Genomic DNA, 27,601 nt, shown 5'->3' with positions numbered 1-27,601 from the left:
ATTCAAACAGTTTTTTTATGTGTCTCGTTATATGTGCCATGAGTATTTTTGCTAAGGATTGTTTTGCTATAAAATCAAAACTTAATTTTTATGCCGCATTGCTTGTGGGCCTTTTAATTCTTTTCAATTTAATTCAGTCTTCTTTTTATATAATTGTTATACAAAATGTTATTCTTTCAAATTTATTCTTGGTTGTTTTATTTTTTTATTGTTGCTCATTTATATTCTCAAAAGGTTTTCAAATATGTATATATGTATGTACATGAATCTAGAATTTATACTAATCTTATTTTTTTGTTCTACTTTTTCTTACAGATTTCTCAATTCATCATCATTATTAGAAATGTTCATGTTTTAAAAGAAGATTTAACTCAAGACAAACTCCTTTTATATGCAGTTTTGTTCCAGTACGTCTTTTTAAAATTGGTTTGTAAGGTAAGTCTTGGGTTTCATTACTACAATTTTATACCTAAGTGTTAATTAGCTGATGGGTTTTTAGCTGCATTTAAGAGCAGAGAGGGAAAGAAGCAATAATAAGCACACAAAAAGTTTTGCTTTTTATTATACTTTAGAGCTTATGAAGTTCTGCGCGAGTAGTGGAAAGTCGGCTAAGAGAGGGAGGCCGGCAAGAATTTTGTAATTTTTGTTGTTTGTTGGTCTTTTTGTACGGATTTCCTATTGTTATGCCATAATTACAATTATAATACGGTAAAGGATAATGAAACGAAAAAAAAATAACGAAAAATTAATAATGGTTGGTTGGTTTAGCTTATCTATGCCTTCCTAGGTGTCATGGCAAATTATAAGTCTGTGTAAAAATGTTTTGTGATTTATACCAAGTACTTTTTTAAAATCTTTTGGTTTTACATATTCATTGTTGTCTTCATTTTAAAGAAAAACTTTTAAATGTCTTTTGGTTTTAAGACCCCCTGCCATTATTAATCATTTATTTATGTTCAAGTGCTGAAAACAACAATTCTTTCATAAATGTTTTATAAGTTTTATGAAACTTTTATTATTTCCTTCATTATTTGACCCTGAATATAATCGCTATGATTTCTTAGAACTCTGACACAGGCTTACTTTTTCATCTTTACAAAGTGATTTGGTTTTTTATACTCATTTTTATTAGATTTGCCTCAAATGAAATGCCACTTCATCTGCCACAAAAGGTAATTGAGTAGAAATAAAGATATGCACCATGGAGAATAATGTGTGGCAGGTAATTGTAAATAATGTAAAATGTACATTTTAGCCAACCGAAAATATGCTTCAAATGTGAAGTATTGTTACTTCTTGGGTGCAATATTAATCTAACATCCATTTATACCCGACAGAGAGGTATGCCGAGCGACTCACAATCACCTTCTGAGTCGATTTAACGATATCCATCCGTCTGGCTGGCTGTCTGTCCATGTAAACTTTATTCGCAAAGTACAGGTCACAATTTTGAAGATATTTCGATATCATTTGGCACATGATAAAAATCGGACCATTATTTCACCTATCCCCCATACAAATGTCCTCCCGAAATATAACTTTATCGCCCATAAATGCTTGATTTATATAGATATCCACACAAATTTGTCCACAAATAAGTTTTATATACAAGTAAATCACACGTACAAATTGTGCAGATCGATTCATAATTGACCGTAGCTCTCATTTAAAATAAATCACCCAACCAAATTTAATGGTGATTGGTCACAGCTTCTCTGTATAAGGCACACTTCCAAAAATCACTCACGAAAATAAAATATTGAAATTTAAAAAGAAAACTGATTTTGTTCATTACCTCAGTGTGGGGTACTGTATGATGGGACTTGACCCGCTGTACTTTCTTGCTTGATATTTCTTGAATTAAAAAGATCTCATGATAAGATTATGTATGTAATAGATGTGTGTGAAGATAATTTCGTATATAACTAGTAGAGACAAAATCCACATTTAGTTATAGAGCTTATTTTGCAGTGAACAGTGCACTGATATGCATTTAACATATATACTACTTAAGAATGATGGAAGCAGGTCCATAAAACTGGAGATATTAGTGAGATAGCTGAAATAACTTTGAAAAAATATGATATTTAAAAAATTCTTTTGAGGATCCATTTTTATCAATGCATTTTGATGTAGCATAAAATTTCATCCGTCATTGCATGAGTGGTTATGGGCTCATACTTTGACTTCAAATAACCCCATAAAAATAAATAAACATTTCTGATCGTTTTTAATTAGCTTATTTTGAAAATCGTAAAAATACAAAGTCTTAGAATAATTAGTATGGAGACCATACACCATACGACCTCGAAACTTTTAGCAAAAGTACCTTAACACTTTTATTTTCATTTTTACACACAAGTTTTTAACACTCATATTACTCTTCATTTCACCTGCCATGTCAGAAACAGATTTCTATGATTTGTTTTCATGCCGTACTTTTTTCATCAGCTTTTGTTTTTTTATTCCCAATTAAGACTACATACTTTGAAAATATAATTCTTTTTTATACACAATTCTTTCCTACTGTTACTACATGTCAGCATTCATTTTTTTTCGTTCTTGTAACCTTTAGTATCAAAATATGTGGATTTAACAAAACATGAAATACATATATGATTTTTTTCATTTTGCTCCTGCCAAATTGAATTAATTTTGTTTTATTTTCTTTAGTCCAGCATGTTATTTGCATTTCATATAATTTTTAACTATAGCCGGTTTCATTAAAGAATTAGTTTTAGCCTTTTCATCCTCATCATCATTGTCATCCTTGAATCCATGGCTTTTATTAGCCATTACCATTCTTAAAGTTGATTGAGCGTTTTTTGTTCTACTAAATTTTTTTATATTCTCTTTGTATATATTTATGTGTATGTGTGATAAATCTCATACTCAACATATAAAGTGTTGTGTGCTTTTAGGCGTAACATTAGGGAATGTGGGTGTATAAACAAAATATTTCTGCTTTAAAAGTGTTGATTACCTGTGTATGTTGGAAACATACAACAAAAAATTGGCAAAATGTACGTGTAGTTTGTGACAAATTTATGTTGTCTGTATAAATAAAATAAACTTTCTCTCTCTAAAGTTTATGACTTTCTTTGTTTTTATCGTTTTCTCTTCAAATGAGTTGTTATTTTAGATGAGTGTTGTTTATTTTGTATTTGTTTTAGCTTTTGAGTGTAAGAGTAATAAAAGCTTTTGTGGACATAAAATATGTGTGTTGTTGTGTTGTTGTATTATACTATTTATGTGATAAATGCAAAAGCTTCCCTGTAACAGTGACATGAAATATATAAAAGAAAATCTAAACTATTTGGTAATATGTATGTATTACATTGTCAATACAAAGGAAACTTTTTCTTGAAAACTATATTCGTTAATTTCAGTTTTCAAATATATATCTAAGATTCATTATATTATTTTTTCTTTTGATAAATTCTTTTTTGCACAATAAATTTTTTATGACAAGATTTGCGAAAATTTAAAAATCAAAAATAATTAAGCGATTTTAATGCAGGATTGGAGCAAAATATATATGTTAATAAATCAGCAGTTTCAAAATTATAATAAAAATGCGTGACACAGGTACTGTAAAATCTTAACATTTGGGAGGATAACCTACTAAATCTATTCCTAGACAAGATAATTTAATAGCAATAGAGTTTAAGAAATTCCTAAAAAGATTTCTCTTGGAGGTTACCAATAATCTATAACTGAAAATTAGTTCTCGAATTGTTAGCCGCATGGCAAATGAGGCTTGCCGAAGTGAAAGATACTGGAATATAAGTTCAAAGATAGGACAGTCAAGTTTGACGGTGGTAATATTTTGTTTTGGGGCTGCTTTTCAGGGCAAGGTATATCATGGACTATACTATGACTGGAATTGGATACAAATGCATTTTAAACGATGTTATGTATCCATATTCAAGTACGACAATGATCCCATGATTTTATTGTGAACGATGTAAACATAGTATTACGATCACGCGATGTCCTATATCGCTAACTGCAATATTATGAAAGTAGTTGTATTTTTAAAAGATTCACCTTTTTTCTATACATTTTTGAAGTACCCTTACTTTGTACGCACTTCAGGCACATTATACGATGACACGTCAAATTCCTGGCAAAAAATGTGTAATCTTATATATAAAAAGAAGTGTACATTTTGATGTCACCACTAACTGCGAAAACGGGTCGACTGATTTCAACCAAAATTTCAGGGTACGTTGGGGATGGTGTAATCGAGATGCAATATAAAACAGAATTATTGTAAGAGCCAGCAACGCGGACCGGGTTCAGCTAGTATATAATATAAATTTTTAAGAAAATCGTATTCATGACTTTACCACTACAAAGCTCTTTGGCGGTTGATGGCACATATATTTATTGTAATTCATAAGCTTCTCTTAGGTGAACTAAACAAAATTTTAGAAGACACTGTATCCAAATGTACACGGGCATAGTGCTGTAAAGAATTTAAAATTTTTAGTATGCAATTAGCTTTAATCAATTGACTTTTCGAAAATTAATTATCAAAGTGTCGTTAAAGGAATAGTATAAACATAATTTATAAATTATTTGTTTGTATAAGTCAGTTTCATTGATGTGAAGATTTAACCATATATTTATGAAATACATACATACTAAAAAAATAAAAATGTCTTAATAATTTTTTTGGTGTTTTTATTATTAATTGAATATTTAGAAAAGCTTCCAAGCACTGTATATAAATTACACAACCACAGTCCTACTTACATTTAAATAATAATAAAATTTGTATATATTTTCTTCACCCTGTAACCACTGTAATCTTCCATATAAATAGAAAAGCTTCTCACCACTTGATATATAAATCCCAACAAAACTCACCACTATAACATAAAAACACACATTAAAGCTTTAACTCATTTAATAGAAGTAAATAAAGAAAAAGCTTTTGCACTCTCTCAAACACATGCAAAAAATCCTTAACACATACACACATATATATCCTTAAAAGAAAGAAAACAAAACTTTTACAAATACACGCAAACATACATTACCAGAAAACATGACAGCCGTTTTACACAACTGAATACCTTTTTTGTTGTTGTTGTTTCTAAAGGAAAATACAAAACCGAAACTGAAACTGAAAATAAAGCAGCGCATGTATGGGAATTTAGTTGACACGCAACATTCAATAAAAACGGTTCCTAAAAGCGCATTAATGCGCGTTTTAACGCGCTTCGTGTGATGAGATACAATTTCTTAATTTTCTTTTATCTGTATATGAGTGTGTGTGTCTGTGTATAAATTTTGATGTGATTTGTGTTGTTGTGTTGGAAACACACACACACCAACAAAAAAATATTAAATTATTACAAATTATATATTGAAATTGTTATAAAAAGTTAAAAAATAAAATAATCCATTAAAAAAAATTAAAAATAAAATATTAAAAAGTGTAAATTATTATAAAAATTAAAAGTTTAAAAAAAATTGCTGCAAGCATTTATAAAAAGTGGGTTATAATAAAACTTGATATAAATTTAAATAATAGAAAAAATAATGCAGTTAAATATTTGTGTATACCTACTTAAAAAAATATTACAAACAAATTTATATTACTTGTTTTAAATACAAAAAAACTAACATTTTTTAGTTTGGTTTTTATTATAAAAATTTTGTATAATATTTATGTTGGTGTATAAGTGTGGGGTCGTCGTTTTTTTTTTATTAAAATATATACATACGTATGTACATACATAAAAATTACTTTAATGTCTGTAATGCTTTACCAAACAAAAGCTTCTATTACATACACATACATACATACACTCTTATATATCTATACATATGTATATATTTATGTACAATTCTATTTAGTTTAGCCAGCAGAGAAGGCGGTTTTTATTATAACACACAATTTTCTCTCAAAAAAAAATAAAAAAACAAGAAACAAAAACAGGACCTTTTCGTTTCGTTCTTTTTGTTTTATATTTTGTTATAATGCACAGTGACATAAAATGACTTAAATTGTGGAACCAAACCAAGTGCAGTAGGGAAAGTAATAAAAGAAAACATCACTATTTACTGTATTTATTTGTCTAACCTTTGATATTTTTACATGTAAACTTTGAATGTATGTAATTCTCATTCGCTCTATAGCAGTCGTGGACCCAGGTCAACCATTTGTTGGAAGGGGGGGTTGTTCTTGTGTTTATTAAAATGCGTTCTACATTTTTCTTTCTCTTTTTTATATGAAAACTTTAAGATCCGCGCATGTTCTATAGTGTTATTTGTATAATATCTTTAACAAAAGATTTCCTGATGATCTGGCCTAAGTGAAATGCGCATTGGAACTATGCATTATAATAACCACTGTGTCACTGTGCTTTATAATAACCATCAAAAAATATGGGGGGTATATTGATTTTGTCTTTCCGTTTGTAACACATCGAAACATCCTCGAAGATGATCTAGATGTGTCCGTCCGTCTGTCTGTTGAAAAACGAGACGAGCTAGATGACTGCAATTTTCCACAAATACACTCTATTGATAAGGTGTAAATGGCCAATATTGGTCCATGATTTCACATAGCCCCCATACAAATGTCCCCCCAGAATACTGCTTGCGCCACCACAAATATGTTGATTATGGAGCAATCCTAATACAATTTTGCACAAATTAGTTCTGAGTACTCTGAAATTATTTGTCGCTAGTCGCCATACAAGATCCCCCTCAGAAAATGACTTGAACATTCATAATTGTCTTATAATTATTAATATCATGATGAAATTGGACATAAACAAGTTTTATAGAGCGGTCCATAATTAACCCTGCCCCCCATATAACCTCTATGTCAGAAACATATTTTATTGTCAATAAATAGTTTATATATAAGATTTTAACATAAATATTCTAAACACATATGTATGTAACTTGTTTGTGTTGACAATGTTATGAGCCTAAAAGTATGCATCAGTTTTTGCGTTCACATTATTCAAATATGTATGTTATGTAAAAATTTATCAAAAAATTTAATTATTATAGGTTGACCGAATATCAGGTCTCGGATTAGGCCAAAAATTGGCTTTCGGGAAGTATTTCAGGCAAAATTTTGTCTAAAAATTTTTTACATTTCAAATAAATATATGTAAAACTAACACTAAACAATAAAATTATAGTTTCCTCTTAGGTTATGGTAGGTTCAACTTTTTATATAATATATGGGTAACTTTAATTTTGCATCCAGCTTCAATTATAATGAAGAACATTGAATGAAATTCTCAAGCTTTTTACGCAGGGACACTAAAGAATTTAATTACAATTTAAAACCAAACACGATATAACGTTTAAATTTCCACAACCCACTGTGCAAATGTACAGCAATAGTGCGATATTTTTTTTATGAGTTTGTGCGTTTAAATAAGAAAGTGTAGCTGTTTGCGAGAGTGAGTGTAGATTTTTTGTTAACCAAATAAATTTCATATCATTTTACTTTTTTTTTTTGTTTCGGTAGCTTTGCACTCAGCTGTTGGAAGAGTTGACTACGAAAATAAAAGTAAAACAGAGAAGAAAAGAGAAATTTACTGTAAACAAATGAAAAATGTGAACAAAAAAGGACTTAAAGGCAAAATGAAGTAAAAAGGAAAATATACAACTACAACTACATACTGACACACGCACCTTTTAGCCCAAAACACAAAAGAAGTGAAAAAAGTAAAAACAGTTATATACTTTTTTTGTTCTCTGTGCTTCCTTTTTAACATGGCCTCCTTGTTATTTAACTTGAAGCTGTATAAAAACACGTTGAGAAAGGTGCGTTGGTGTTTGTTAATTTATTTGCGTCGCAATAGTTTTACTACCCAACAGTTAAGCAAGTAGTCAATGTATCCCTTAAAGATAATAAGAGTCACAAATGTCTTATCACTTGGCTGACTCCCATATATAGTTTGGGTCATTTGACACGTATGTGCTCTTTGTAGTGCAGATAGAATACAGTTGATTACTTTGTACATTCCAGGTAATTTAGCATTGAGACAATTGTCATTTAAGTGACTCTAAGTAATCTGGAGTGTAGTCACTTTAAACGTTTTGTTAGAAATTCGTACAAACTGGTTTTATACATATTGTGTTGCTATAATTCTCATACACTTTATTTTTATTTTTACTTAATTATACAGATATCTCATGTAACATAGCATGAATTCAATAGTCACTTTAGTGTCTCTTAGAAAGTCACTTTAACGTTTATTTTGTACTACATTTTAGAAAGTAGTTATTTTACACACCAGAAGCAATCCATTGGAGAGTTGTCGGAGGATGGTTTGTTTAATGGACTATCTATAATATGTCTTTTTAGCTGACTATTTGAGGTCAATTAGCACCCGTACATGTTAAAATAACTAGTCATGTAGCTAGTTGTACCCTAAGGGTAAAATCACTAGTTCCTAGAACAGCTGGGTACTTTTACATATGTAAGTGTGTAAGTATTTGCAGGTCTATAGAGTGTTTGCGAAAAATATCGCTGTTTGTCCGCGAATGTATATAAGTAGATGTCTGTTTACATGTCTGTGTTCCTTGTTTCCAAGCATTTAAACATAATTGCCTTATTATGCTGCTGCTACTTCCTCTGATTCTACTTCCTCCTCATCGTTATTAATACACAGACATTGTGTTCTGTGTACACACATGTGTATGTGCTGGCTGACTGAAAGTGTACTTGTATAATTTCATGTTTCTCTTGCTTAAATTGCAATAAAATTTAAATAAATTTAAAAACATAATTGTTTACATTTAAGTGTATCGAAATTACACTCATACTCGTATTTAAATTAAAATGAATAATAATGAAAGAAAAAAGAACAACTTTAATAAACAAATACTTTTTCTTTATTAACTGTGTACATGGCTGTTTATCAATACGTATTATTGTTTAATTTCTGTTAGTCCTTGTTCTGTTGAAATTATTGTTTAATTTCTGTTAGTCCTTGTTCTGTTGAAATTTCTTTAATATTAATGACACTTGTGAGAAGTCATTCATCATCGTAGTTATTAATTTTCAATTCATTTTCATCTTTTCCAAAACATTTTGGAGATTTTAGCAAGTGTTTAATATTTAAAGTAGTTGTTTAATATTAAAGCGATTTTAAATATTGATGTTTTTACATTTTATAAGTTCTTACGAATTAATATGATCGTTTTAAAAATGTAACATACCCGAGGTGTCCTACTTTGAGGACCCTTGGTCGCGCCCCCTGTGGGCCCATGAGGTCCAAGTTCAAAACTTAAACTCGACAACACTTCCGCTTTATGCATGTGAAATTTCATTCAAATCGGACTTACCGTTTACCACTGTGCAGCGTGTAAATCGCACCAAACAGTGCATGTTTCTGGATGTAATGGAGGCTGTAGTATCTGTTGTGGATTGGTCTCACTTCGTATGCCGCAATTTAGTTTATTAACAAAAATCCGTTAAGCCAAAAATTAATTAGCCTCACCGTTGAACACAATTTTTCAATAAAACAGTCGTATATAAGTTGTGTGAATCGATGAATGATTTTCAAAGTAAATTTGGATAATTTGGTAGCGTTTTTCAATCCACAGTGGGTCAGAATCGAAATTTTTTGGAAATAAATCTGGCATTTCTAAACGGCTGGTCCGATCGGGATAGGACATGATATTTACATCAAAATGTTCTCCGTAAAGATATCATTCAGAAAAACATAAAATTGTTGTATGTTCTTAAAGAATGTTTTTTTTTTTGAATTAAAAATGAGTTAGTCACCTTTTCGCCCAAAAAACAGCAAAAATCTACTATTTTTTGAATATTTAAATTGAAAATTGTTTATTTTTGGATCCATAATTGATATTGCTCTGAAATTTTTTGTATGTTATTCGGAATTTAGTTGTCTAACTAATAAAAAAATCCAGTCCATTCGGTCCATAAGTAGGATCCATATTTTTAAAAAAGCGGAGCAAGGTATGGCAAAATTTTAAAATTTCAATTTTTTGCCTATAACTTCAAAAGTATAAGAGATAAATAGAACATGCTTGCAAATTTTTTCAAGATCTAGCCGAGCGCTTTTCAAAAATATAAAAATCTTTGAAATCGGATAGGAAAAAAAAATGCCACGTGTTTAAACATTTTACATGTCGAAGGTACCCTACTTTGAGCCCCCATAGCGCCATCCTGGATCTTTTGTATGGCCCATTTTAATATCTTAAACTCGAATACTCCTTGGCTACAAATTTTATCCCGATCGGACCAGCCGTTTAGAAATGCCAAATTTATTTCCAAAAAAATTTGATTCTGCCCCACTGTGCAATCGTGAATCTATTCATTATGATTTGCTAGAGTATACTGATCATAAATGTTAAAAAGTGTGTGCAGTATGACAGTTCGTTTGGAAGTTAACTATTTCGTAAGTTATAAAAACACCCATTATTATTTTTTTTTGGAAAATAAGTTATAATTTCCAACACCAGTATATGTTGATTTGTTTGCCCATCATTAACTTATTGTAGTATGTATTTCAAAAATAACTTGACTAATTTTATTTATGCTACCTATATCATTGTTGAAATTTCCTGGATTCCATGTATAGTTTGCATAAAAGTTTTTATTAACATTACATTTCTAACAAAGTTATTTCCACTGTGTGTTGCCTGGTTTTCTACGTTCATTATATTAACTCTACACATAAATAAGGAAATTTAATTTTTTTGTACCAATGAATAAACGGGGAAAATTAATACTACTTTATAGTTTTTTTTTTTTGAACAACACAGGACAACATTTTTAATATAGAATTTTTAAAGGAATTTTTGTAATGAAAAACATTTTAAATTGTTCTTGGTTATTAGAGCTACATATATCATAATGAATAAATTTCTAAAAAAATAAATAACTCCAAATTTTGATTTTAAACATCTTATTTAACGATGGTGGGAATAAAATTTATAAATTACAAACTTTTTTTTATATAGATTCAGTTATTCCAGGACAAACTTTACTGCAAGCTTGTATATTTAATATTAAATACAGTTGTTACTGCTATCTGACTGTAGTCTGAGACATTTTGTGACTTAAGAAAACAATAAAACTTCCTGTAACAAAAATTTGTATCAATGTTGCAGAATTTTCAATTCCGATTTTTAATCTCTTTCTGAAAATTTTCAAACGAAGTGTTGAAAGTATGAACAACTTCTTCAGTAATGTGATGAAAGCTTAAACTCCTGCCGCCTGGTGTAATACATTTTCACGGTATGTTATTTTCTTTCACATACTCACTTTGTGTCCTTGTAATAATAATATAATTTATTATGTCATAAACATTTTCTCTCTTCTTTTTTCTTTCTTTCTCATTTTCATTATAATTACAATCATTTTATGTGTTTAATCTTTTGAAAAGTGTTGTATTAATCGTACAATTTTCCTCTTTTTATATATATATTTTTTGTGTTTCGCATATTTATAAGTTGAATTTATCATCGTCGTTCATGTATCGGGCTTTGTACAATATTAAAAATTTTACATGTTTAAAACAAGAGATTATATGTGAGTGAATATAAATTAATTTTGCAATGAACCACCAGAACAAACAAAAAATAATAAAGAGAAATACAAATTTAAATAAAATTATGAAATTTAACATGAAAACCTGTTAGGATTTTATGAAAATTCAAGAACAAAATTGATAAAGATGTGTTAAACATTTGAAGCTTATATAAGTGTTCCAATTTATGTGACCTTTAGTGCCTCAAGTGACATCAGGCTGTTTTATATACAACCGATGCGAGGGTTAATACTCCATGATCATGATGCTGATTAATACAATTTTGCAAAAGTTTGAACGAGTATTCAAAGCTTTTGTTCGACTCGATGGGTTAATTAAAAACATACCTTCGTTGTATTTTATAGCAGAACTGTACACCTAATCCATTTATTTTTTTGGCAACCATTTGGTTCGAATAACTAAGTTCTGCTTAATCAACTCGTACCAAATACTTTTATATTATGCCATAATTTTTCATTTCAAATTCATACGGGAACAATGGTATGTGTTCTGATGAAATTGTGAAACAAATTTGGTCAATACACGTAATTCCAGAAAAGCTCATCGTTATGATCGACCTACCAGATGATCGCACATCTCTTTACAATGTATGTTTAAAAGATATGTACAAAATAAAACGCTTTTTAGCTTTGCACCGCAACAAAAAAAATAAAATATTAAAAAAGAAATAAATATTAAAAAAGATTTTTTTTTTTTTTCAAAAAAAGTTTTTTTTTGCTAAAACTTTTTTCTTTTTCATCAAAATAAAAAAAAATTAAAAAAAAATATTTTTCATTTTTTTTAAAAAAAACGATGTTTTGAACAAAAAGAAATTACTTTACAAAATATTAAATTTTATAAAAATGGCTTTTTGCTCAAAACCAAAATGATTTTTTATAACAAAATGTTTTTATTTTTAAATTTGGTTAGTTTTTCGACCTTTTTTAATAAAATTTCTTACATATTGTAGGATAGCGAAGTGAACAGTTCAGATTTAGATTTGTATCTCTTCGAAAAAGAAATATTTACAACTATTGACGTTTAAGTTACTACGTAATGACAAGTGGAATTGTACTGCAAAAAAAAAATTCCAGGGAAATTAAGAAAATCGCTAAGTGTTGTTTTTAGTGTAAACAGCCAATATTCGGTAATCGGTCAAAATTTGGCCTAATACCCATACTTTTATATAGGAAAAACAAAGATTAAGAACACAAAATTTTAATTTTTATTGTAAAAAAACTGTTCCCTCAAAAAAACTTATTAGTTCAAAATGAAAAAACAAGATTAATGTAGTATTAATGGTGGGTGCTGTAGGGAACCTACAAATGATCAGAAACATGTTCGGAAACTAAAATAATTATTTTTTTTAAATTAATACTTAGTAGATTTGAAAAGTTTTGGTTTGTTTCGAATTAGGCCGAATAATGATTTTTTTTTTTTTTTTTGGAAATTGGATTGAGTAGAATAATGATCTTTTGCCCGCATACTCTCCCAAATACCGTTACCGAAATAATCCAAATTAACTTTACCGTTAGCCTTTTGCCGTTTCGAACCTTTCAAAAACTGGCTGTTTACAGTGAAACGAATTTATCCAAAATTGTCTGTTGATCGATGAAAAACAATTTTTTTTGTTTACTCTTTTTAAAACGAGAGATAATTTTCTGGACAGAAAATGTGAATTTGCTTTATTGCTGAAAACATCAAAATGTATTTTTTTTGCATTGATTTTTTGAACAAAAAATCTATTTTGTGTCGTCTCTTTAAATTTTTCCACTTTTCCTTCAGCCTTTTCTAAACTGTTTTTTATGTTTTTATATTGTCTCTTTGCAATATAAACATTGTATTGAGGTTCTATATTCTATTCTTTTCTTCTCGTGCACTTCTTTTTTATTGTTTCATACACCATTTAGGTTGTTTCATACTCCATTAAGTTTTTCACATGCCCCAAATTACTTGTTTTTGTTGTTTTCCGTGTTGTCTGTTGCCAACATCAATGGGTTTGGTTACTTTAGAAACACGTCAATATTCTTTTAAAATTTAGCAAATACCTTTTGAAAAGAACATAAAACTAACATCCTTTGTTCGAAAGTTGTGTTACTTTCATTATGAAATTTAATTGTCAATATCGTAAAAAAAAACTTTAAATTAATTTAACCAACACACACACATAATCTCTCAACTACATATGCAAGTTTCCTAATAAATTTCATTTTGTGTTGGAGGAGAATAATAGAAGCAACAAATTTCAAAATTTCTGATTTATGTTTACGGAGATTAAAGGCTAAAGGTGGAAGTATAATTGTATGTATATTTGTTGCTATTAAAGTGATTTATTTGGAAGATTATACAAACATACGTTTTGGGTAATTTTAGTAATTTTTCTTTTTGGTGTCATATAATTTCGGTATTTTAATAATGTTAAGGTAGTTTTATAACATGTATAGAGAATTGACATTATATACGAAATACCTTATGAAGAGGTAAACATATTAGAGGGATTCACTTCGTAGGGAGTGGAAAAAATTGACTTTATTAGCCCTCTCAAAATAAACCTTAGTTTGCTTTAGGAAGCCTCCCAAAATATTTTGGTTCTAGTGATAACCGTGATAATCGTGAGCTGAATGAACCATTTTCAAAAAAGGCATTGTCTTTATTTTTTTAAAATATGTATTTGTATTTTCTTCCAAAACAACACATATAATATCGAGTATCATTTGAAAAGAGGCTCTTGAGCCGCATAATTTGAATTAATGTTAATTAAAATTTAACCCTGACAGACGACAGTTTTTGCCAGATGTTAAGCCAATTAATTGCTACGTAAAAAACACAAGGTAGCTACAAACAAGGTGTTACATATCAATGGATATTGGATTTTGTCTTTTTTTCCAAAATATATATAACATCTGACAATTAAAAAATTCATGGAATATTTTTTTGAAAAATATGACAAAAAAAATTTTTAATGAGTTTTTGCGAAGATAAAAATTTTGCAATTTTAAATTAAATTTTTATTTATGAATATTTTTTAATGAAATTTTACAGCTATATAGATTTTTCTATCGAAAATGCAAAAATAAAAACAAATTTTGAAATTTGTTATCAGGAATTTAACATAGCCGAGGCGAAACTTAAACTCTGCAATACTTCCTCTTTGCGAATGTGAACTTTCATTCAAACCGGGCTAACCGTTTAGAAGTTCCCACTTTTTTCTATTCTACAAGTGTTACATTTTCTTTTACAATAGTAAACAATTTGCAACAGCTGATTGATTGTCGATGGTATTGCCATATTGAAATAGCTAAATTCAGTATAAATTCTGTTTGATTTTGTGTATTTACGTCAAAGCTAATGTGCATTAAGATGGGGATAATTCTTGCTTAAAAAAAGAATTAATTAACTTATTTATTACAAAATAAAACTTTATGAAAAATTCCCATTACGCTGGTTCCATTATGCATTCTTAATTTCTATAATTCATAAGTCATGTTTTATTATTTGCCCAACGGGGCGTATAAGTATTTGTTGTTTCTGTAATTAACTCTAGTCACTCATTCGCCAGCTTACATACACACACACTCGCTCATTCTCACACATTCATTCACTGTCAAAAAGAAAATGTATGCAAATGTTTTACAATTTTCCTTAAACATAATTAATAATGAATATTGTATTGTATATGTTGAGGGGCATACACTCTACACACACACACTATTTGTATAATTATATTTACAAGAAAATGAGTATGTATATGAATATATAATATTGAAAATAATGAGAAACAACAGCACAAACACACACATAGTACATATATACTTACTATGATGGTATACTTCTTAACACGCACCAAAGCTTTCTATAAAATTATTTTCTATGAATGGCAGTTAAATAAGCAACCACTTGTGTACGTTATGTGTTTTCAAAAGCAAAACACAGCAAGTCTCAAGGAATGAGAATACAGAAACAAATATGCTGCATACTTTTACTTAACACCATGACTGCACAAGAAGCTGTAGTCAGTCAGTTATCTTTCATAATATTTAATAAAAACATAAAAAAAAGAATTATTGTTGTTTTAAATACAAGACTTTTAATTGTTCTGTATGCTTAAACAGCATTGTTGTTATTTACATGTAACAATTTTGTAAGTTTTTTGTGAATGAATTGTTTGCCCTTAAAAGTATGCTTTTTATTTTTTTAAATTTCGCACACCCAGTTCAAAAGTGACACAACTCAAAATTATAATTTTTCAGAAATCAAAAATAAATATATACCATTTGAAACATAATGAAAGACATTAGTGTTTTTTTTAGCCACAGTTAACAACAACAGAATACACTGATATCTTTTGTATAAATAAACAAGTATATTTGAACTGGGTGTGCGATTTGTTTTGTACTTTCACATTCGCTGTAAAAAGGGGTATGTATACGTTTTGCTTTAATGTGGACTCCTATTTTCCAACATGTTCAGGAATATATCGTTGGTTAAACAATGAGCTAATTATGCCAAATGGTTTCTCCATCATACTGATATTGTTTGTAACCATAATTTCAATTGGGGGATTCAAACGGTCCTCTATTAGGTCGTATTGTCATAATGTCGTAAAATATTTTTTTAGTTTAAACAAATGCTTGTTGCGCTGCAAACAAAAAAGGTGTTATTTTATGACAAACCAATAAACATAGTTCAAAAAGTCTTATTAGTTTATAACTTTTTTGTTTGAAACCCAACAAAAATCAGTTTGACTAAAAAATATATTATTACGACATTATGACAATACGACCTAATAGGAGACCGTTTGAATCCCCCAAATATGTTTTTGATTTTTATTAAATACTAAATTGAGTTGGATATCACTCTCATGTGCAAAATACCAATACGACATTATTAGGATTTACACAACAATGTGTATCATTGTGCTATGAAGTTTGGTATTTAAAATTAGCCAAATAGGTTGGGTAGTTATAATGTTATAAAGCAAAATGTGAGATAGCTTTTGATGTTTTTAACGAAAACAAGTGTTTAAGTGAACTTGTTGTTGATACAGCCATTGAACCTGCTGGAACTGTTAGTGGAGTTCGATAACGCGACATGATAACAGAATAACAGCAGATCGGCATCTATTATGAAAACACGAAATTTTGCCCGTTGTAGGAATTTCGGTATTTAAGTTAAAACAATGACAAATGTTAGCAATCTATTGATTAAAATACCTATCGATCTATAAAAGTTCCAAATCTAATTACGATATCTTAATTCTTTCGAACTTTTAAGTTTAATTTCTCTTCACGAAAAATCAATTGTTTATGTTAAATTTCATATTTTTATGGTAGATGTCATTCTTGGAATTGATGGAAAACATTTTTTTCTTTAAAATGGTTATCCTCAGTTATAAATTTTTCAATAGCTAATACAAATTAATTGAAATAAATTTTAAAATAAATTTAAAAAAATAAATGATTAAAATATGTATAACTAATAACATAAATCTGCAACAAATAAAGGTTTAACTTTTAGTTCTCACTTAGTTCTAAAATCTTTTATTCAACTATATGCATGGTGCACGTTTTTATCTACCCACTCCTTTATTTGACAGATAAAAACTTATAGCACAAACTATATGAATTTTTACGGATTTTAATATTAATAAGTGGTTTTTAAAAAAAAAAAAAATCCATCGCTGAGTGCATTAATTATACAGTTTAATGGTTGTCCTAGAGATATTTTTGAAAACGCAGTAATAAATACACCATATTGTCTTACAATCTTAATTAATTTTAAAATTAAACTATACGAACTAAAATTCAAATAATTGTAATTTTGTCTACCATGACGTATGATTGATATGAATACAATATAAATACTTGAGACAAGAGAACACTTTAAATAAACATTAAAGTCATAGTATTAGTCAATTACTTCAACAAATTTGTTAGAAATATTTCAATACAACTGTTATGTACATTTTAATATTCCATATTCTAAATACTAATTACATTATAGTAAAACAATATATAATTTAAATTTCTTTAATTAGTCCAAAGAATTTAATAAGAGTGATTATTGCTAATAATTTAAATAAGTTTGTAAGAGTCGAAGGCCTCAGTTGCTCGCACTCTTTTTAAAAAATCCTCTAAAAAAAATCCATTGCAAATGATTTATAGATAAAAGAAATATAAATTATTTTGTGCTCCTTTTTGTGTGTGTGTTAGAGTGTCCAAAAAAACGCAAATTTAAAAAACCGGTTTCCGGTTTAACCGAAGAGGTGTTTTTTTGAAAAAACCGGTTTTAATTTTTATCTTTTAAAAAACCGATAATCCGGTTTCGGTTTTTGTCTTCAAAAAAACCGGTTAACCGGTTTATATTAAATTTTTATTCAATATGAAAAATACGCTAATTTAAAATTTTTGAATTCTTAAAGCAATTATTTTATATATTTTACGAAATATTGTCAAATGCTACAATTTTCTGTAAAATTAATCAATATTTTTAAAAATGTTATCAAATTTTTCCAAAAATATGTTTAAATGAGCTTTTGAAAATATATTTCATTAAAACCGGTTAACCGTCTTACAAAAACCGGTTTTTCAAAAAACCGAAATATTAAAGAAAACCGAAACCGGTCGAGTTTACAAAGATGAAAAAACCGGTTGACCGGTTTTCGGTTTCGGTTTTGGATACTCTAGTGTGTGTGTTTATTTGTTGAACAAATAAAATCATGAAAAGGTCAATACTTTTTAATTCTTGAACTTTTTTTGGGTGTCGTTTCTTGCAAGCAAAATTGAAAACACTGCACTAAATTGTGTATCTACGAATTTGATTTTATTTATTTTATGGCAAAAAAAAAACAAAAATATAGTGAGAAGATGTAGAAAAAATGTAAGCAAAAAAGAACAAGTAGCTATTTATTTTCTAAATTTGAGCAATCTATCTTTTTGTGGACACATTATATTGTGTCAATAGGACATTTTTGTTTTTTTATTAAGTATTTCCTTCCAGTAGTTTATTTAAGCTCTTACAAAAATGCATTTTTTCAAGGTACATATTAATAAATTAGGAAATTTTTGTATATAAACGATTTCTTACAATTTTATCCTTTTTTGTGTGTTTTTATGTGTTTTTAGTGTAGAAACAATTTGTTTTGTATTCATTTGAAAAGAAATTGTTCTATTTTGTCTATTGTATAAATATGTATGTATAAAAATAGATATTTCAGACGTATACTTAATATTAATTGTGTTATTAATATATGTATATATTAATCATACGCCTAGGGAATAGATACACAAATAATCATGAGAATAATTCTCATGACGAATATTTTTGTGTTACATTTAAGTTGAGAATTTAATGTTTTTAAAGAAAGCATAATTTTTTATTGAAAATAAAAAGTATGCCATTAGAAAAGATATGACGTAAATAGTGGAAGGATAATTGAAAATAGTGGTTGGATAAGTGAAAATTTAAAGTTGAGCCATTTTATATTTAGATTTATGATTATACAAAATATTAGATACAAATTAAACAAATATTGTGATTTTGTTTAAACATATTTAAAATAACCTTTATAAACAATTTTTCAAACATTTCTGTACTAACTATCCGTTTTTAGAAGATTTACTAATTCATTTTGTTACAAAGCGAAGTTTTTAGCTAACCATTGGTAGTGCACTTGATATTAAAAATCCACTCTAAATTGTAAATTTGAATCACAGTTATTGAATACGATTTAAATAGATAAGTGCTCGTATGTATTGCAAAATTTTACACAACAATTACATGAAAAAAACTAAAATGAAATATAATTTTTTATGAATATTTTCACACTAAAAAATAAATATTTTGTAAATAGCAAATAACCTTTATTTTATGTATTTATATCACAAAATATATTCTTTTTAAGACATTGAAATTTTCCAGTTCCAGCTAACTTTTAAAAAAAAACTGCCAACTACCCTTAAATTTAACATATTTTAGTAAAAAGTCAGCAGTACAACATTGTAAAAACTTAAGAATTGAGAAATTTTCAAATTTGGTTATATGTTTATTAGGGTGGGTAGATTTTTTCGCGAAAAATCGTATAGCAAAAACGCATTCTACGGAAAATCAAATCAAATCCTATCTTGCGTATTTCGTCTTTTATAAAATACGAAATGCGCGTGATATGATTTGATTTTAGACCTATGGTTTCTTGAGGAAAATGTCTTAGAATTTTCCGTAGATTTCGTTTCTGCTATACGATTTTTTACTTTTTGATCGTCCATACAAATTGACCCAGCCTAATGTTAATATTATTTTATAAACTTTAAAGCACAAGCAGATTTTTTTAAAAAACGTAAATAGCTTTATTTACAATTTTGGTATCTTTAATGACCCCCACTGAATTTCCGGCAAACATTTTCATAGAATATATTAATCCTTAAATGTCCCATTTGTAAGTACTTTTTTTGATGTTCTCGAAAAAACGGTCTAATTGACCAATAAAGACAGGAAATAGAGGGTTAATATCTTCCACAAAAATTATACCTATAAAATTCCACAATATAACTCTGACAATATGAATTATCTCAGACATTAACTTACAACACTTTTTTCATTTAGTATAATGCTCCCTTCGACAAAAAAAAATTAAAACTTTGACGCACTGTAAACAAAAATTTCAGACCTGCTGGACTATAAGTTCATTCTGCAAAAATTATCTACTCAATATGCCCTTTCAGAATTATAGGGTCGCTATTCTGTTCCAAAGTCTCAATTTGTTGAACACTGTTATTAACCATTATTTTCCATTTTGATTTACAACTTATTTTATACTAAACTGATTAAGCTGATTTTGAATACCAAACAGCTTAGGATAATGATGAATATTTTACGTTAATACTTAAAAATTATTTGGTTTTGTATTTTGTACTTGAACGTACATTTCTAAAAATTATTATTTAATTACATTTGTAACAGTTCAATTTTGGTCTCAATCATTAGTACTTTATTGAAATTTGTGACTTCTTTAGAATCGTATTTCCTGGCCACTGAAATTTTGTATATGAGTTTTGATAATAAAAAAATATTTTATCTTCAGATTAAACAAATTTTAAAGTCCAAAGTGAAGAATTTTTGAAATAAGAAACTTTTTTTTAAATTCTGTATAGAATAAACTGAAAAAAGTTTAATTTTTAATATTAAAATAAAACTTTATTAAACAAAATACTTTTCTTATTAAGGTGTAAAAATATCTGGCTGTGTCATGTACAATGATGTTGATGGTGCTGCTAACGACTCAATAGGAAACACAAGTAAAACTTACTTTTTTCTTTACAACTTGTAAGGGTTTCCCCTTACAAGTTGTAAAATGGGGTAATATGAGATCCATTTTTCCCTGAAAATTTTAAGTTGAGACTGTCTTTCCTGTTTTCTTTATATTGGTCTCCTCTTGTGCCAGACCAATATACTTCTATTGGTTGCAATTCTAGGGGTGTAGTATGTTGTTTGTGGTACAAAATCGATTTTGTTGTCCCTTGCATAAAAACAATTGTCTGAAAATAACGTTTTTATTTTTTTAATGTGAAATGGTATCAAGTGTTTCAGCATTATGATACATAATATGGAATACCCCACTCTCTTCTATAAATAGTTATATAATAAAAAAAATAATCTTGTCCTGTGCTTCAGTCTTTCAAATGTATTGAAAACAAGAAAATAAGAAATTTAATAATGCGAAAATTCTACCTTTTTGTTTCACTGTCATAACATAAAATCAAGCAAATATTCTAAGTTCATGAGAAAAGTCAAAAAAGTAGGAGGAGAACTGATGGTGAAAGCACAAAAACAAATTAATGATGTTGGTAATAATTTTGTTGTCATCGTCAACGTTCCTGTTTTCTTCAATGACAATGTTGTTGGAAACAGCAATATGAACATTAAAAATAATGAAAGTAATAGAAATTAGCAACAAATTGTTATTGTGTTAATAATGTCAAAAGAAAGTTAGCAATCGAATGCAAGAGGCTTTAAACTAATAAATGAACAAGAACTGAACAAAAACTTAAAGAGCCAAACGAAAACTCAAATCAATTTAGAGAAATCTATATTCATGCTTGAAGGTTTCATCCGCATTATTGCAATTTCCTTACCACTCCTTTTTTCATTAAATTATGCTGCTGTTCATTATGATTTTCTTACTAGTTTTTCATTTTTATTTATAAAAAAGCCATTATATATATTTTTTGATAAAACTCATATTCTGTCTATCAAAAGTTTTCCTGCAATATTGCAAAATTGAATGTTCGCTCACTCTTGTGTTCTTTATGACTTTGTCAGCAGTTAAAGTTGTCGCATTATTTTAACTGCTGTTATTCAGTCTGGCTGTCACTCCCCTCATAATCTTGAATTTTAGTTTGAGTCATATAAACTAAAGAAACATAAAAAATGTAGCTTGAATAGGTAAATGCCAGTAGGCATGCGGTTGGTTGGCTTCACACAAAATACTATGCAAGGAAAAGTGTCCTTTTGTATATCTCTTTAGTCGTTTGCCAATATCTTCTGGTTAGTTTTAGTTAAATGATTTATGTTTTAGATATTGTTACACTTACAAACATATATTTTTATTTTTGACTACTTTTTGCTGTCTGAAACGTAGTTAGATTTATTTGTGTAAGAAGATAGTAATCACATCGAGTACATTCTGTTAAATGTGTTCTAAAACATTACATAATGAAATGTGTTTGCATAGACATATAAGTGTTTTATACAAGAAATGTATAATATAGTGGTAGCTCTGAGAAATAATTTTTATTATTACTTTTTAATTTTTGGTAATTCATTTAGTAAGCAAACCTGTTTGTTGAGTGCTGCTTGTATATACAAAAATTGAAGTACTCCTATATTAATTAGTGCCCCGATAGACCAGTCGATAGTGTGCTGGATTATTATTCTGAGGGTTGCGGGTTCGATTCCCTTCAAAAACTCTGAATGTAGCTGCAGACAAGCAAAACAAAAAAAAGTTTGTGTTTGTTAAAAAATAGTTACTTATTTCAATTTTCATTCCATTTTCTTTAGAAAGTAATTAAAGCTTTTTCTAATAGTTTTGATTATATTTGATACATTTTGTTATTTTTATACCCTTCACCATGAGTGGCAAGGGTATATATAAGTTTGTCATTCCGTTTGTAATTTCCACATTTTTCATTTGCGACCCCATAAAGTATATATATTCTGGATCGTTATAGATAGCGGAATCGATATAGCCATGTCCGTCTGTCCGTCTGTGTGTTGAAATCAACTTTCCGAAGCCCCCAAATAACATACATACATGATTCATATATCAATATCTCCGGAATTCTTCCGGCTCGGTTGCTATTTAAAATCGAGAAAATCGGTCCACAAATGGCTGAGATATAAGGAAAAAACCAGGACAACCTCGATTTTTTACCTATTTTTTACCTATATCTGGATTACTAAGTCATTAATATAGACAATATGGATATCTAATGATAGATATTTCAGAGACCTTTGCATCGACGTATATAAGACCATAGTAAGTTGGACCTGGGCTGAGATATAACCAAAAAAACCAAAACACAATGTAATTTGTTATTGTTTTCCATGACGTCATGCAAATATATGTATAATAACAAACAAATCTTTATTTGTATGTATGTATGTGTTTTTTTGTCAATCTTCAGCAATGCGAATTTATATACCAGGTGGTGTCGATTCTACAACAAGTACAACATTTACAAAAACCACTTGCAATTTGTTTTTGTTTATGTGGTTTAAGCTGTCAAAGTTTGCCTGTTGTTTGTGTTACTTTTACGTTTGTTGTAGCATTCGCCGCAACAATCACAGGATAATTGACAGCTCAAACAGCATTAATCAGCTGTGCTATCAACACCACCTAGTATATAAATTCGCATTGAGAGAGAGCTTTTTATAATGTGTTCTCAAAAGAGCAACTCTCTCACGCGTACACAGAACCAGTGTTGCTATATGTTTTTTGAAGAAAACTTTTTATTTCTAAGTACATACTAAAATTACAAAACCCAATTCGTACATATATGTAATCAAACTGAGATAATTTATGTGAATTTAGTGCTGGAGACACTTTCAATATATTCAAATCAATCTCCCCATTTAGTGAATGAATTTGGGGACTATCATTTTGAAATCATCGGTTCAACTTATTGATATCAATATTCCAAAAAAAATATTTTTTTAAAAATAAAACTTTTTGCGTCTCAAAAACCTTGCTAAAAAGGGAAAACTTGACATATGGTAACACTGCACAGAACACATATTGTACAAAAACAACAACCACGTTGTTTGAGCACGTTGCTTTTGCGCTTATTTCATTTTTGTTGTTGTTTGTTGCTATTGTCAACAAATAATTGAGCAACGCAACCACTCCCAGCAAGGCGAATCTATAGAAGGTGACGACAGAACTACAACATGTACAAAAACAACAGGTACTTTGTTTTTGTTAAAAGATAGTCGAACTGTCAAAGTTGCCTGTTGTTGTTTTTGCTTTTGTGTTTGTTGTATTTTTCGCCACAACAATCACAAGTGAATTGACAGTTCACTTGTCTAAACAATTCGCCTTGACTCCCATATTGTTATTCTATTTTTTTAGCCGTTTTTAAACATGAAAGTAAATAACAAACATTTCAGAAAAAGCTTTTTGTTCGATTGTTGTGTTTAATTCTTTTAATACCCTTCATCATAAGTGGCATGGCTATATACATATGTATATGTAAGTTTGTCATTCCGTTTGCAATTTCTATAAAATTTTATGAAATTTGAACAGATTATGTAAACGATTCTATATTTGATTTGCTGTTACGGTTCCATATGTGTTCTCCTATTTTAAGATTTACTTTTAATCTTATATACAGGGATGGAAAATTATATTTTTGTTCCGTATTAAAATAGTATTAAAAAATTACTTTCTTCGTCACCAGAGTACTTAAAATTTTAATATTACTGTAGCTTTATGTTGTAAACAGTCGTCTGTTATCACAAAATTGTCTATAGAAAGTGCTGTTGAATACGAGATTTTCTATAGAAAATGCTTTATAATAGACAAGATTTTTAAAGAAAATGCTGTTTTTCATACGATTTTCTATAGAAAATACTGTTATACACAACATGTCCAAAAAATATAGTTATACACAAGATTTTCTATAGAAAATTATTTTATTTTCTATAGAAAAATGTTACACTCAAGATTTTCAACAGAAAATATCGTTATACTTAAGATTTTCTACAGCAAATATTGTTATACACAAGATTGTTTATAGAAAATATTGTTATACACAAGTTTGTTTATAGAAAATATTGGTCTACGCAAGACTTGCTATAGAAAATATTGTTCTACGCAAGATTTTCTATAGAAAATATTGTTCTACACAAGATTTTCTATAGAAAATATTGTTCTACACAAGATTTTCTATAGAAAATATTGTTCTACACAAGATTTTCTATAGAAAATATTGTTCTACACAAGATTTTCTATAGAAAATATTGTTCTACACAAGATTTTCTATAGAAAATATTGTTCTACACAATATTTTCTATAGAAAATATTGTTCTACACAATATTTTCTATAGAAAATATTGTTCTACACAAGATTTTCTATAGAAAATATTGTTCTACACAATATTTTCTATAGAAAATATTGTTCTACACAAGATTTTCTATAGAAAATATTGTTCTACACAAGATTTTCTATAGAAAATATTGTTCTACACAAGATTTTCTATAGAAAATATTGTTCTACACAAGATTTTCTATAGAAAATGTTGTTCTACACAAGATTTTCTATAGAAAATGTTGTTCTACACAAGATTTTCTACAGCAAATGTTGTTCTACACAAGATTTTCTACAGCAAATGTTGTTCTACACAAGATTTTCTACAGCAAATGTTGTTCTACACAAGATTTTCTACAGCAAATGTTGTTCTACACAAGATTTTCTACAGCAAATGTTGTTCTACACAAGATTTTCTACAGCAAATGTTGTTCTACACAAGATTTTCTACAGAAAATGTTGTTCTACACAAGATTTTCTACAGAAAATGTTGTTCTATACAAGATTTTCTACAGAAAATGTTGTTCTACACAAGATTTTCTACAGAAAATGTTGTTCTTCACAAGATTTTCTACAGAAAATGTTGTTCTACACAAGATTTTCTACAGAAAATGTTGTTCTACACAAGATTTTCTTTTTTATACTCTGTTTATTCACTTGAGGTTAAAAAGGAAAAATTAGTCTTACTAACAATTGTTATATTATTTCAGTTGTTATACCATCATATTTGGGTGGAGGGTATTTAAGATTCGGCACGGCCGAATATAGTACTCTTACTTGTTTTAATATAAAATATTTCATAATATTTCACTTTATATAGTGTTACGTTTTTAGTAGAATAATTTAAATATGTAGTTCATAAAACTATGTTAAAACTCTGCAATAATTTTATTTGTATAAGTATAATAAAATCAGCCACACATATCTATCTGTTTGTTTGCCTGTCTAACAACCTGTCGTTTTGGTAATTTAAAACATATTTTAACTGAAATTTATACAATTTATTTAATATTGATTTACTACGAACAATTGTTCTTTTTTGTACACATTATTATAATTTATTGTTTGTTTTAAGCTAAAAACAAATACATATTGCTGCATGATGGTAAAAATATGGTGCAATACCCACAAGTTATAAAATATTTTCATAAAAGATATTCAAATAATAAAAAATTAAATATAACACTTTTACAGACTCAACCCAGTAGAAAAAATAACTTCCAAATAAGAGAAAAAGAAGTAGAATTTAAAAATTCTTAATTAAAAAAAAAACAACCACCACCCAATGAGAGTTGCTTTATGTTGGATGTTCTTCTCTTTAATTAATTTTCATTGAATCGGTAGATCATCATTTGTTCAATTGTCTATGAAATAAATACCAATTGAAGGGATACAAATATAATTCGCTAATCATTTTTAGAAATCTGTCTGTGCAAAACACGCGTTCGTTCAAATTATACAACCAAAATAATTAAGTATTTTGGTATTAGAAATCACCAAAGTCGGTTTGGTAGTTTGTAAGTTTGAGAAATGTGTATGTTTAAAACACACATACAAAACCAAAATAATTTGGATTAACATAAAATATTTACCATTGTCCTAAGCAGTCTGATATTAGAAATCAGTAAAGGTTTTGTAGAAAAAAAGTTATGAACCAAAATGTAACACAAATATTCCCAATGATATAATAAGAATAAAACAAAACAGAATAGTTACTTCCTTAAAGATTATACTTTTCAGTTCAAAGATTTTACTTCCTGAAGTAAATCCTGCAAATTTCTTATTTGGCCTTATTGTTCAGATATCATATCACAAATTTTATATTTGTCGTCTGTTTTATAAGGTTTTATGATGTTATGCTAATATTGAAATAAATGTATGATAAACTTAAGTGTAAACCAGTTGAAAGAGTCAGCTAGATTTAGCAATTTGCCTCTCAGACATTTTTATGTAGCATTCATTGAGCTGTTACTGTATTTGTAAAATTATATTGCCTTATATTTATAAATTTTTGATATTTTTAACCACTTTTTTTTAAAATACAATAAATATACATTTGTATAAATTAAATAATGAATATTTGCTATTTACACCAAATATTTGTTTTTTTAATGTGCAAATATTTGTTATATATTTATTTAATTTTTGCTTTATTGTATGTAATTGTTGTGTAAATTATTGTCTATACATGCGAGCACTTATCTAGTGGGTGTATGACTTAAAAATGAGGAATAAGTTGTCATTTATTCTCAATTAGTGAACATTATAGTATAAACAACAAAGTTTTTTGCTTTGATAATGTCGAATTTTGTACCAACAAAGCGTCATATTGTGGAAGTTTTGCTTTACTTCTTTAACTTGAGAAAAAGTGCCGCTGATGCACACCGATTGCTCACCAAAGCATGTGGTAGAGATGGTTTGTGCGGTTCAGAAATGGTGATTTTGACACGGTAGATAAATATCGCCCATGCC

The 27,601-nt window shown here is 28.3% G+C and overlaps 1 protein-coding gene across 1 annotated transcript in view; it reads left to right on the top strand.

The window, feature by feature from the left end:
• Window positions 1–309: 309 nt before the first annotated feature.
• Window positions 310–27,601, top strand: part of kmr (kramer) — a 119,636-nt gene continuing 92,344 nt past the window's right edge. The window contains exon 1 of the mRNA XM_065515539.1: window positions 310–435. The gene's annotated coding sequence lies outside the window, so the exon portion shown is untranslated. The remainder of the gene's footprint in view (window positions 436–27,601) is intronic.

The sequence above is a fragment of the Calliphora vicina genome, chromosome 1, assembly GCF_958450345.1.
Source record: "Calliphora vicina chromosome 1, idCalVici1.1, whole genome shotgun sequence".
NCBI lineage: Eukaryota > Metazoa > Arthropoda > Insecta > Diptera > Calliphoridae > Calliphora > Calliphora vicina.
The sequence above is the reverse complement of the archived record's forward strand: the minus strand, read 5'-3'. Positions and strand labels throughout refer to the sequence as shown.